General features: G+C 37.9%; 1 protein-coding gene and 2 long non-coding RNA genes across 3 annotated transcripts in view; 2 read left to right on the forward strand and 1 right to left on the reverse strand.

The window, feature by feature from the left end:
- The window catches only part of LOC117445922 (contactin-associated protein-like 4), a 188,271-nt gene that overhangs the window by 77,213 nt on the left and 97,836 nt on the right, over positions 1-13,222 (forward strand). The window lies entirely within an intron of this gene.
- On the reverse strand, positions 1,187-3,508 carry LOC117445923 (uncharacterized). The gene is made up of 4 exons (XR_004552054.2): positions 3,319-3,508; positions 3,075-3,188; positions 1,819-2,026; positions 1,187-1,223 (listed from the first exon to the last, which is right to left on the reverse strand). It is a non-coding gene; the product is annotated as an uncharacterized lncRNA (long non-coding RNA).
- Positions 9,461-11,253, forward strand: LOC117445924 (uncharacterized). The gene is made up of 4 exons (XR_004552055.2): positions 9,461-9,539; positions 9,660-9,813; positions 9,902-10,012; positions 11,190-11,253. It is a non-coding gene; the product is annotated as an uncharacterized lncRNA (long non-coding RNA).

Below are 13,222 nucleotides of genomic sequence, written 5' to 3' on the forward strand. Positions count from 1 at the left end.
CACTAACACCAATAGGCAATTGTAAGGGGATGCCACCCCCCCTTGTTAGTGCAATGACCAAATTGCATCTCCATTGTTAACCTGCCATATCTGCCAGACCCATAATACATTTTTTTGGGGGAAAATACCCATTATCAAACCATCATTTCCTGACGACCTGCAGTAACTCCTCATGGAGCCCCTATTGAAGACACGTGTCGTACAATAAAGTCAATGATCACCAAAGTTTTGACAATTTATCCTGAGGGCTATAAAGGTCAAACTCTGGACCAAATATAATTGGCAATCCATCACATACCTATATTTCAGTTTGGCAAATCGGTAACACTTTACAATAAGGTGTACACAAAATTGTGCTTAGTTACTGAGGAACTACTAGATAGTTAATGGTTAGTTAATGAGTAGTTCCTCAGTGACTGCGATTGTGAGGAACTAATGTGTTAGTTTACTGGTAAAGCAGACTGGGGGGTACTGTATTAATGAATCATTCGTTAATGGTTACTTAATGAGTAGTTCCTCAGTGAAATTTATGGTTAGTTACTGGTAAACAGACTGGGGCGGGGTACTGTATTAACGAATCTCATTCGTTAATGGTTACTTAATGAGTGTTCCTCAGTGACTGCGATGGATGGTTAGTTAGTTACTGGTAAAAGACTGGGGCGGTACTGTATTAACGAATCATTCGTTAATGGTTACTTAATGAGGAGTTCCTGAGTGAACTAATGCTTAGTTGCTGGTAAACAGACTGGGGTACTGTATTAATGAATTATTCGTTAATGGTTACTTAATGAGAGGTTCCTGGGAGACTTTGATTGAAGCAATGTGTCCGCTGCAGCAGGGCACATTTAAACCTGCCATCTTCGGCTGGCTTGGGTCCCATCCTGGATCAACTGGTGGAGGTGGATCCGATTTACCTTACCATTACTTAGGCCGTTTGGTACGGTAAACTCAAGGAACGCAAACAAAAACAGTAGTTCCCATTACCTAATGATTACCTTACCGTTACTAAAACAGTAGTTACCCATTAAGTAATGCTTACCTTACCATTCGTTAAGCATTGTGTGTCCCCTCAAGTAAAGTAATGCATCAAAAACAGTAGTTACCCATTACCTAATGCCTACTTAACCATTCGTTAAGCATTGTGTGTCCCCTCAAGTAAAGTAATGTAAGACCCATTTTCTCCTCTCCCTCCTCCACGTAGGACCGAATCTTCCCCTACCATACTGTAATAAAGCAGTGAAAAAGGACAACAGTTATATAAAAATAAACATCAGGCATTTCAATTGATAAACAAAGTGAAATGTGTTTATTTGCTTTCTTTTACAATTTAAAAATATTCACTTCCTTTCTCAAAAAAGAAGAGAAAAAAATTAAAATGTCATGGTACAAACAGAAAAGGCTGTTTAATTTTATTAAGTTAAAGTTTGCTTATTTTGCTGCAAGAAACATGAAAATGTAAGATATATATTGGAATTAGATGATATATAAATAGATTATGCACTTTTAAAATGTTAGTAATACAAAGTAAGAATAAGGATTTATTTCCTTAATGATCTGATTGGATGAGATCATTCTTAGCTTCTAAATTCTTTTTTTCTGTTATTTGACTGTGTATACACTGTGGAGCTGGCTCTCTCTAATGTATACTTTATCTCGCCAGTCACAAGGGTGTGAAATGACACAATTATAAAATTACATTACTTTGCTCATTCATTTGTTAATCTCTGACCTTAAAAGATATGTTGTTATTTCACCTTGAAAAACAAAGGTTTTAGTTTTAGTGAGGCCAAAGGCTAAGGCTCTGTAGTTTATACACACCTTCCTTTTGTGGTAGAAGTTGCTTTCGTCCAGCATGACAAATTCGTTTGGTCCTCCAAGTCTCTGCTTTCCCCTCCTTTCTCTCCTCTTGATTGCACTCTTGCAGACCTTCCTCAACTTCAGGCTAATTTTTGACAGCGTGCGACTGCTTCCTGCCACGCCATCCTGCAGCATGTCAATTTGCCTTAGCTGCAGTCCCTGGGAAAATCTGTTAAAGATCAATATAGAATTACTAAATATGAACAAAAGCATATGAAGAAGAACGCATTCAGCACCAGTGGCTAATGTATAATTAATTATATAATTCACATTAGACATTTGTTATTACTCAAGATGAAACAGAATATTTTAATGTTGCTAATTAATTATATCTATCAAGTTTCCCTGTATCAGAGCATCTACACATGTATTGTTAAGCTATTAGAATAATCACACATTGTAACATTCTGAACCCATTTTTTTGTTGAGGAACATTTTGAATGCAGGAATTTTACTCTAACAGAGTATTCGTACACTCTGGTACTTTTACTTTTACTCTAATACAAGATCTGAGTACTTAATACTAAGTGCAATATCTGAGTACTTCTGTTTTACTCAAGTACAAGATCTATTCTGTTTATAGCCTATGAGAAAAACTATTAGAAAACGAAAGCTAAAGCTAATGTTAGCAGATAGTGACAATGTATGCTAGTTAGCTAGCTCAACGATTCCTTAAATAATATTGCGACAGAAACATTTTTCTGTTCACATCACGCTCTGCCGCTCCAACAGGGAGCTCTGCTCTGAACACCCGAACGGTAAGGCGATACGTCCGTTCTTATTGTGCATCCATGGGTAAAGGTAAAACCTTTATATATACAGTATATGGTTAAGGGTAAAACGCATACAGAACACGTAACATGAAGGTGCCGGGCGGCGCGGTCCCGTGGGTTGGATGCGCGTTCATAATGCCGAGGGAAATAAATCTCGAGTGTTCTCCTCAGAGTCCGGCGCACTTCCTGGGGGCTTGGTGTGTGAAAGCGGCGCCACACCTCCAAGCAGCCTGCGTTGTGAATTGCCAAATAACTAGCGCTTAGTCCGCTAGCTCAATGCTAACATTTAATGGATAACGTCATTGACGCGCTAACTGAAATTAGCATTTAGATATCGGTAATGTTAAACAACAGTCAACATGCTTAAAATAAACGTAATACTTACAGGCATTCATTTGCTGTGCTTTGAGGAAATGACTGATATTATTGATGAATTCATATTACCTGTAAATGTATTTCATCCAGCTGAACAAGGACAATTTGCTCCTCTGAAACAGGGACAGTGACCTCACTGACTTCTTCGTCGTTTTCCCTCGGTGTTTTTTACGTCGGCACTTCCTACAAAAGACAAATCGTAAATTCCTAGTCCTTTTTTCCTGATAAAGAACTTATCTTTGTAACATTACATATCAGTAAACAGAGGAAGTCATTGTTAAAACCCGTGCTAAAAATGTACGACTTAGCCTACCACTGCAGTCCGTCGACGTTTGAGTGTTTCTCCAGTTTCATCCTCTTTTTGCAGAGTTTGCATTTCATTTTTCCTTGAAGCAATTCCTTTTTCATTAGCCATTCAATTAATTTTTTCTTTTTTTTAAAAGTCTGTCTTCCGTCAATAAGACTGAGTACTTTGGTGTGCAGTGTCATGATAACCAAAAACCTGACTACTGCGGCGTTACTACTACGTTACTGCGGCCCGGCCCGTCCACAAACCCTGACACCCAGCGTAGTTCAAGATGAACTCCGCTGAGCGCACTAGCGCCCTAGCACCCTGATCCTCATTTCTTGTTCACACGTTTCAAACCAATAGTTTTGATGTTTTGAATCAGGTATTTCATCTTCCTTGTTCAATTGACAAAGCACAGCTTCTTTATATTCACTGATATACAATTAAAATATTAAAACCGTAATAAAGTGTTAATGCGCTGAAAATCGAGATCCGGCTGGAGCACTATGCAAGACACGCCCCTTCATAGCATTCAAGTGCTACGATTCGCCATGAGCCTGTCACGTGCATCTCGGCTAGTGATAAAACCATAGACTGTATGGATAAAACTCAACGTCTCCATTTTATATGTAAAGGCTATCTATGCTCTAGTCTAGTCTACACGCTAGAACTGAAAATGGACTCGAGGAGAAGCAAGCGAAAGAGGATGGGGCCCCCGAAGCGTTTAGTGTCAGAATGTAAGTATGAATATATTTTTGTCATTTGAGAAATCAGTAACACTGCATTGCGAAATCATCTCAATTGACACATGTTATTACACTTTGTGTTCTGTGCTATCTGATTTGAGGTTGCTAGCTAAACCACGAGGACCCACGTGTTACATAATAATAATAATAATAAAATTACATTTATAAAGCCCCTTGCTGGAGCTCAAAGCGCTTACATGACATTTAAATGTTTTGTAAAGTTCCTTATACAGCTTTAGACTTGTTTTTATCTCATAAATTCCTTAAGTGACACACCCTGAAAAGTCTGGTGGGTCATGTGCCGGGCTAAGACATGTGACAGAACTAGGTACATTTCAGAGGCTTGTTTTTGGTTGCTAAAGGTACAAATCAAGCCATTTAAGAATTAAAATGCTTACATAACATGTACTTTGTTACATTGAACCTGTTAACATTTCTTGATCAAATTGATATGACACAAATTAGATAAATATCGCTGTGACACTGATGTCACATCGGGACATTAACCTTAAACTTTCACAGTAAATCTGGAGTAACACATATGTCACAATTAAAAATATGAGTATGACCTGCTCAGTTAATTTAGGTGATCCAATTATATTTAGTTAATATATTCTTTATTCTTCAATTCAAAGAATGTTAAAACAAATTTAAATCAAAAAATCCCCCTCATTAATTAAATTATAAATAAGAGTTACTTTACCATTAAAGTTCAATGTCACATTGTCAGAAATGTGGTCTATTTAGTCTAAATTATGTTCCCCTTAATTTCCCCAAAAGTAGAAATGGGTCTGGGTTGTTATGGGTTAAATTAGTTAAATTGTCAAATAAACTCTGAAATATCTCAATTACGAAGGTTTAGCGTTTTATCTTAACTCTTAAATAAGTAAATGACATTAGGGCGCTAGAAACGAGAGTATTTTTATTTTAACACAGCATTGGGCGATATGTAATGAAAATATAATTAAACAGTACATTCATACATTCATTCAAGAGTGGCTTTTCAGATATCCAATTTTGAAATAGTTCCAATGAAGTTATAATATAGCTGAAAAAAACCCAAACATACTTCCATATAGTAATGCTATCTACATCAACAACTCTTTCTGTGCTCCATAATCTTACAGCGGCTAAAGATTTGGCTGATCAGTCTGAGGAAGAGCCATGCAGCTCCCCACACTGTGGCAAAGGAAATGGGTAAGTGTTTGCTTTCAAATGTTAAGCATACTTTAAGGATCCACTCAGTCTCAGATGGTGTACTAATAAGTAGTTGCTTAGCAGATAGCAGTAAAAAAAACAATATGTAAACGTATAGTGGATTAAAGATGTCACATGCACAAAGTGAAGCCCCTTGTTATCTCCTGTGTTGAGGAGATTCTTCCACTGTGCTTTGCCATACCTTTGTTGGTAGTAGATGTCAGGGTGGGCAGATAGTGGTTTGGACGACATCCATGTTTTTTTGGTCTAATTTGGCATTTTGGACCTTTACACAATTTCAAATATTCCCTATCGCTATATGTACCATTTATTCAACACTATTTCTAATTTATGAACTTTCTGTCTCCCCTCTTAAAGCTGTAGTGCACTGCAGTGATGGGTCTGACTCGGATGCATTCACAGGACAGCAGTCTACTGTGAAAGCATCAACTAAAGGTTAGGTTGTGTTGTGAAATTGCATTACATTTACATTTTATCTACGGTTACTGTTTTTTGATTGTGTTATTTTTATATATATATATATATATTAGGGCTGTCAGTCGATTAAAATATTTAATCGCGATTAATCGCATGATTGTCCATAGTTAATCGCGATTAATCGCAAATTAATCGCACATTTTTTATCTGTTCTAAATGTACCTTAGAGGAATATTTTTCAAGTTTTTAATACTCTTATCAACATATGAGTGGACAAATATGCTTTATGCTAATGTTTATTATCATTTGAACAATGACAAATATTCTCATGAATATTAAACACAACAACCTCTGAACATTACAAATATTCGCCTCAATTCAACCTGGAACCTCTCTCATACAATACAAATGGTGTGTGTGTGTGTGTGTGTGTGTGTGGTGTGTGTGGGTGTGTGTGTGTGTGTGTGTGTGTGTGTGTGTGTGTGTGTGTGTGTGTGTGTGTGTGTGTGTGTGTGTGTGTGTGTGTGTGTGTGTGTGTGTGTGTGTGTGTGTGTGTGTGTGTGTGATCGTTGGAGCTATGTGCAACTCAAGGCATATGCTCGAACGGGAGCTGCTTGGACGCTGCAATCATGTTGCTGCAATCATGAGTGTGCTGACTTCTCCTACAATGTCCCGCTGTCTGCTTCCTGCATCAAGTCAAGTGCTCGGTGCAGTTGTGTGGATGGAGCGCTCCTCTGTTTTCATTTAAACAGCTCCTTATATCCGTTAGCGCAGCTAGCTAGCACCAGATGCTAACAACAACAATAGCCGCGTTCACACTGCGGTACGGTAATGCACGTAAGGTCTCCTCTCGCTCGCTCGGGCCACACAAACCACACCCTCCCGGTCCTCCGATGGCCAGTCGGTGCCTGCCGGTGAGCGTGGAAGTGTGGTCTGCCACAAGCGGGCGGCAGGAGCGGGGCTGTCAGCATCAGCTTGTAGATGGTATTTTAAACTCGATGCGCTCTGAAACAACGGGGCGGCCGAGGAAAAAAAATACACATGCGTTAATCCCGTTAAAATAATTAGTGGCGTTAATTTTTTTTTGCGTTAACGCGTTATTAACGCGTTAACTTGACAGCCCTAATATATATATATATAATATCGCACAATACACTACAACAAGAAAATATTACATAACGAAAATGTAAACGCTTGTGCAAATGTACTAGAGCCCATTTTACTTCTGTGTGGTTGAGTGCATATTAAAAGTTGAAGTTATTTTTTGCAATTACTTGTGAAGCCCTTGTCAGAATCAATGATCTTACAGTTGCCTTGAAGTGAATATAGTAATATTTTGTAATGTATTATCATAGGTTTTGCAGTGTTTAAATGCAGTTGCAAGTCCCAATATAGAATTCAACAGTCTCTATTAAATGTGATCAATGACATGTCTGCAACTTCACGACAATACAGGCAGTCCTAGATCTCTAATTTTGACATTTTATTGTACATTTCTTGAAAACGCTAAGCAAAGGCATGGAACCACAATCTGCCTATACATACTATTTGTGTAATAACTACAGAAAAGATAATGTTTTTTTTGCCGTTTTTGTCATTACAGATGTTTCTGCAGCTCCCACAGCCATAGCAGCTCTGAAGCACAGAAAACTTGAAAACAATGCCTTAAAAATAAGGATAGATGCTTTAAAGGACAAAGTATTATATCTTGAAAGCGAAAGGGACTATCTGAGGATACAGCTGGCTGAGGGTAAGCAAATCAATAATGATTAAATAATTACTTATTGGCATCCGATAGCTTTTGAGAAAGAAAAAAAAAACAGGCACATACACCAAGCCCTACAACATTCCTCATCACAGTCCATGAGGCCATACATGCTTGCAGATGACTAGTTGCATCAGCAATTCAGTCATTTCACTGCAAACATATCATGACAAGCATATAGGACGGACAGCACCAAATGGTGGGGTGGAGCTTGACAGCTCCAGCTCACTTCTCTCACTTATCAACCGACAGTAGAGGGTTGGATTGAGAGGGAAAGAACAGTCACTTGTTAAAATATGTTGAGTCCGTTTGTTCGGGGGAAACTTGGAACAGGCATATCACATTCGCCACAAATTGTTTCACTTACCTAACATTTCAGGTCACGATATGTTTCACTATTTCGAATGTAGTGAAAAACACTATGAATTTTCACCGATCTGCGTGAAACTCTGAACACACAATATAAGGTTTAAAGATTATTGTAAATGTTCTGACCCTTAGTGGTAACAATAGTTATCTTCTAATCCTCTTGTTTGTTTCAGCTTTGGCCCTTCTAAAAATGGCATCAGTTAAGGCGCCAGTTATTTCTGAAGGTGACCAAATAGGGGCAGGCAACTCCTTTTCATCCTCCACCTCCTCGTCCTCCTCCAATTCCTCCAGTTCCTCCTCCTCATCCTCTTCGTCAGACAGAGGGAAGAAGAGGAAGAGGAAGAGTAAGAAGAAGAAGAACAAGAAAAAAAGAGGAAAAAAAGCGAAGAAGACAAAAGGAAAGACTGCAAAGAGAGGTAAGTTGGCCACCTACACAGTGTCTGACTTGGGAAGTAAGGAGGTAGAACTACAGTGAATTATGTGACAGACTGATCATTGCTCAGTGTAGAAGGAACAGCGAGTGAACAGGGCTAACCTGCATTAGCAGGTGCTGTCAGACTGTTTGTGTTCATACTGAAAACACTAAACTGAAACGGATTTGCTCATGTACTTAAAGTACATTACACTTAATTAGTGGAGGAGTGTCGCTACATGCCTTAGCGCAGCGTTTCTCAAAGTGTGGGGCGCGCCCCACTGGTGGGGCGTAGAGATGTGATAGGTGGGTCGCGAAAAAAAAAACCACACAAAACACCTGTAGATAACCCAATTTGTGTTCTTTGAAATTGAAAAGGATATTGCATTGTGTTTGTTACTTTCGTTGCAGTTGTATGTCTTAAGTGTAATTTGGCATGCTTTTATTTTGAAGGCAAGTTTACGCTGTTGACAGTTGTTGTGCTATGGAAACAAGAAACGTTTCCACAGCGGGCAGAACTTGTCATAAAGTCCGCGATAATAAAGCCCACCCATTTAGAGGGAAGATATGATTGGTCAATTGTACTGTCATTTGACATTACTCTCGTTCAGTTACTATAGCTGGCCCTCTGTGAATTCATAGCTGGACGTCCAATCAGCTCCTGTCTTCACAGACTCGCAGAGAGGAGCTTCTTTCATTTAAACCCTTCACATTCAAACAGAAACTGAATAGGCAGATTCAAAGGATTTATTTCTTTGGAAATGTTATTTTAAATACAATTTAATCAAGTTATATTTGGTAAAACTATTGACAAATATTACTAAAAACATATTTAAAAAAAATATATAAGAAAAAATATAATTTGTTTAATGTTTTAAATATTATTTGTAGAATATCTTAGGCCCTCAGAGACAGGCTCGCCACTGGTAAAAATCTCTCATACACACGTGTGAAACGCTCTCACAGACACACAACAGAGTTGCAGTCGGGGAAGAAAAGCAATGTGGAGCGAGAGAGCGAGAGAGCAAGAGAGAGAGCAGCACCTTTATCTATTTAATAAAGTTGTACAAAATAAAGTAAGAGAAATCATTCCAATGTGTACTATAGGACAGTAAAAAGTTTAAAAGGGAGTGATTAGTCAAATATGCATAAATAAAAAGAAAGAATGCTAACTAGGTAACATAAGATAAGAATAAACAAGTCAGCCCTGCATCATCTTCTGGTTGTTTTTGTGTTTTAAGTGGTTGGATTCAATAAAAGAGCTGAACGCCCAAAAAATATGGTGGACACAAGAAAGACATGTTGCTGGATTCTTAAGGTAACCACTTCTCTTGGTTGGTTATGAAGAAGGAGCATATCAATATATAAATATACACAAATATTTGTTTTGAAATTCAGTTCTGTTGTTAAACTGGTTCTTGAAAAAATATGTCCATAGCTACCGCAAGAATTGCTGCAGAGCATTCTTTTGGAGGTAGTTCTTGATGCTGGAGACATGGCATATTTGACGCTTTCTCTGGTTTGTTGGAAAGTAAGAAATACCGTCAGCCAGGACGCTTTCCGGAAAAAGGCACACTTTTTGTGGATATTGAGTAAGAAATATTGTATTTTACAAATTCAATTTCAATAAGCTTGCTAAATTAAACCTTAGGCTTATTGTTTTATACTTTCTTATTACAGGTGTGGACACAAATTGGTTTCACCATTCTGAGTCCTATCGCGAGGAAATGTCCACCATGTTTTGCATTTCGTCTTGTCAGTTTTGCAGAACGCAATTCAAAGATTGTTCAGGTTGGCATACAATGACATAGATAAAGAAGTTCTGTATTTCTGCTTCAGATGCTTTCAGTGCTTACATAGATTGTTAGATAGATTATATTTCCTCAAAAATGTATCAGTGCACGTCACTCACAGTTAGCTTTAGACAATTAAGTGCTGTCACCATTTGTTTTTTTCAAAGTAACCTAAATTACAGATGGCTGCCACCTGTAATTGATTAGATCTAGAGAGAGTGAAAGTCCAGATTTTACTGAAGAAAAAGGAAATAATTTTGTATTCTCAAATTTAGCTGAAAAATAATAATTGCAGCTTCTTGCAATTTGGATATTGCACTTTCAACTTAAAAATACCAGGATGTCCCACTACATCATGTAAGCAGGAATATATGTGTAAAATGTACTTTTGACTCACATTAATATATTAAAGCAGCTTCCAAATAGACAATTATCTAGTGCTCAATGAGAGTATCAGTAGTAGTCTCATACAGTTAAAGACAAACTCTAAATTAATATATTTATAATTGTAATGTAATTGTGTGGTGGTTGCCGTCATTTCATGCAACAGTTGCACTCCATAGCCAGCTGCTGTTGTCACAGTAGTCTGCCGTTTATCCATATCTAAATATTTTGTCGTGTTGACACTTTTTTGGTCTGTCTGCTAAGTGTGGCTGAGCTGAAGTCCCAGTTATTGTCACAGTATGCCACTGATAAAGTTAGCAACCACCTTTTTTAAATGAGATGTAAAAGTTATATAATTAAACATTTTGTTATTCACTGACATTTAATCATTATAGAACAATATTTAAAAAGTATCTCTATTTTAAACTAAAACTTTAAGGACTTTAAGAAGAAGGACTAAGATGTGTGAACAAAAATCAACAGATTTAGGGATTTTAGGAGTCATGCCTATTGAGGTTTGTAGGCTAGTGTAATATCTGCAGGGCTGGTGGAATAAAATCCAGGTAACTGTAAAGCTGATAAGGGAAGTGGCTTGCCAGTCTTTTCACAATTCCAAAATATGGTGACAGCCTGTATATAGATTTGTTTAAGTTTAATTTAAATATCACTTAACCATAGTATTGAAGATAGCAGATCATTCATAAGATTATACATACAAATGATCAAAATCAAATGTATTATTACATTTACAGCCTTCTGTAGATCAGATTTTTCACTTTTGTGTTGTGCAGGATACGTAGGAGATGGGAAAAGAGGTGTCATTCGGGCTATGTACTCTGAGCATCCTCACCCTGGGTTCTGCAGCCATTTTTGCTCAACGGATGCTGGGAATTTTGAGAAGGAGGTACCTGGTGTTAAGGCCCCGATATTCAAAACACAGCATTGTTTTTTGCGTTAAAAACAGGCTAACCTTGACGCTGATTTGGGTGACTTGTGTAATTCGTGGAGAAGCGAAGAGTTGTAGTTTTGGTATAGTGATTTGTAAAATATCCATAAAGAAAAAGAGTAATCTGCTTACAGTTCTGTTTCATATGGGTGTTGAGAGATGTATCCATTGATCTCTTCATTTTGCTCTCAAAGTGCACCAGATTGATGCTTTTAACTTCAATATTTAAAAACAAAATTTGCACACATCTTGTGTCCATATCTTTCTGTTTTGGCGGTCATGCCACAACCGTGTATGCATGCATGCGCGAGTCATTGTAACATATCTGGATTAAGAGGTTGCTTTTTCTTTGCACAGCATGAAAGAAAGGTGAAATGAATGGGCTGTGATTTTAGAATTTTTAAGCAGAAATTGAGTTCAATAATTTGTACGGCCCTTGGAGAAAGTTGTAAAATTGAAATGGCCCTTGAGAGAAAAAAGTTCCCCACCCCTGATCTAAATAGTAATAGAAACCCTTTATTTGTAACTTAACATCTCTGTCTCCTATCCGTATATTATAAAGAATAGCCAGTTAATTGACGCATTATAGCGCAGTCCTTTGTCAGATGGTATATTACGCTGTTTTTTCTGTTTCCAATAGTTCTCTCTTATTTCACCATACAGGTGTTTGTATCCCTGAATCAGGGTTTCCGCTAGGATTTTTTCTCGTCGGTCAAATGTCCGGGCAGAATTTATTTTACCGGACTAATTTGAAACTTACCGGTCATATTTCAATAATAATAATAATAGTTGTGTAGCAGAGTTTCCGTTAGCAGGTAATTACCGGACTATGAGCAGATATGCTTCAGTTTAAAACTCAGTTCACGGGCTCATTTTTATATTGCTTCAGTTTATAATCGTAACAGATCGAAAAATTCAGATTCATTTTTCAATAAATGATTCCACAAACAACAAACAACATAATTATTACATTCAAACAAACTACTTGTAGTAGATAACGTACATTATTCAGAAGTTTACATCAACTTTGAACGGATCCTCTCCCTCCCTCTCTCTCTCCTGACAACACCTCAGTTTCTCCTGCAGCTCGCTAAACAGAGGGCGGGGCTTCAGGTGATCCTGCAGAGCTGCGTGTCTCGGTCAGACTCAGCAGCTGATCTGATCTCTCTCTCGCTCCGGTTACACTTCACTCGCGTTTATGTCCATATCGATCAGATCCAGCTCTCCTGATCGGCCTTTATAGAGAGCACCGATCAAACTATTAAGAGTGAATATCGGCCGATAATGACCGGCGGCCGATCGATCGCAGCCTCCCTAATTATTACCAGACATTTTGACGTCAGGTTTTGAATTTACCGGTTTTTTATAAATTTTACCAGCTAAAAACCGGTAATTACCGGCTAACGGAAACCCTGCCCTGAATATAAGTAGGCCTATAATGTTAAACAGAACATGCTGTGATGTCGCTCTGTTCAGAGCGACACCATTGTTTCCAAACAACTGGTCTCTGCACGCTTACATTAACCTGCAGTGTCAGATTTTAATAAAAGAACAGGGAGAGCAGATTCTCCAAACTGTTCCATTTAAAGGCTGCTGAGACATGAGGATGCCAGGCTAAAACTTGGCAATATTGATGCGTTATAAATTAGAAACGGGGCAATGTCGATAGAGCATTAAATCCACATTGTGGATCGTCTTATCAGTTATCATTATTAAACATGATTGGATAAAAGTAGAGCTGATTGCCCAAACCTAACTTCTGTATATAAAGGTACACACCCCAAACACAATAACTAACATGTATACATTACTTTGAGCAAAGCTACAAGACTAGTAATACCTTTACACTACACCAATTCATTACACAATTTTGTATGT

Source organism: Pseudochaenichthys georgianus, chromosome 4 (genome assembly GCF_902827115.2).
Source record: "Pseudochaenichthys georgianus chromosome 4, fPseGeo1.2, whole genome shotgun sequence".
Taxonomy (NCBI): Eukaryota; Metazoa; Chordata; class Actinopteri; order Perciformes; family Channichthyidae; genus Pseudochaenichthys; species Pseudochaenichthys georgianus.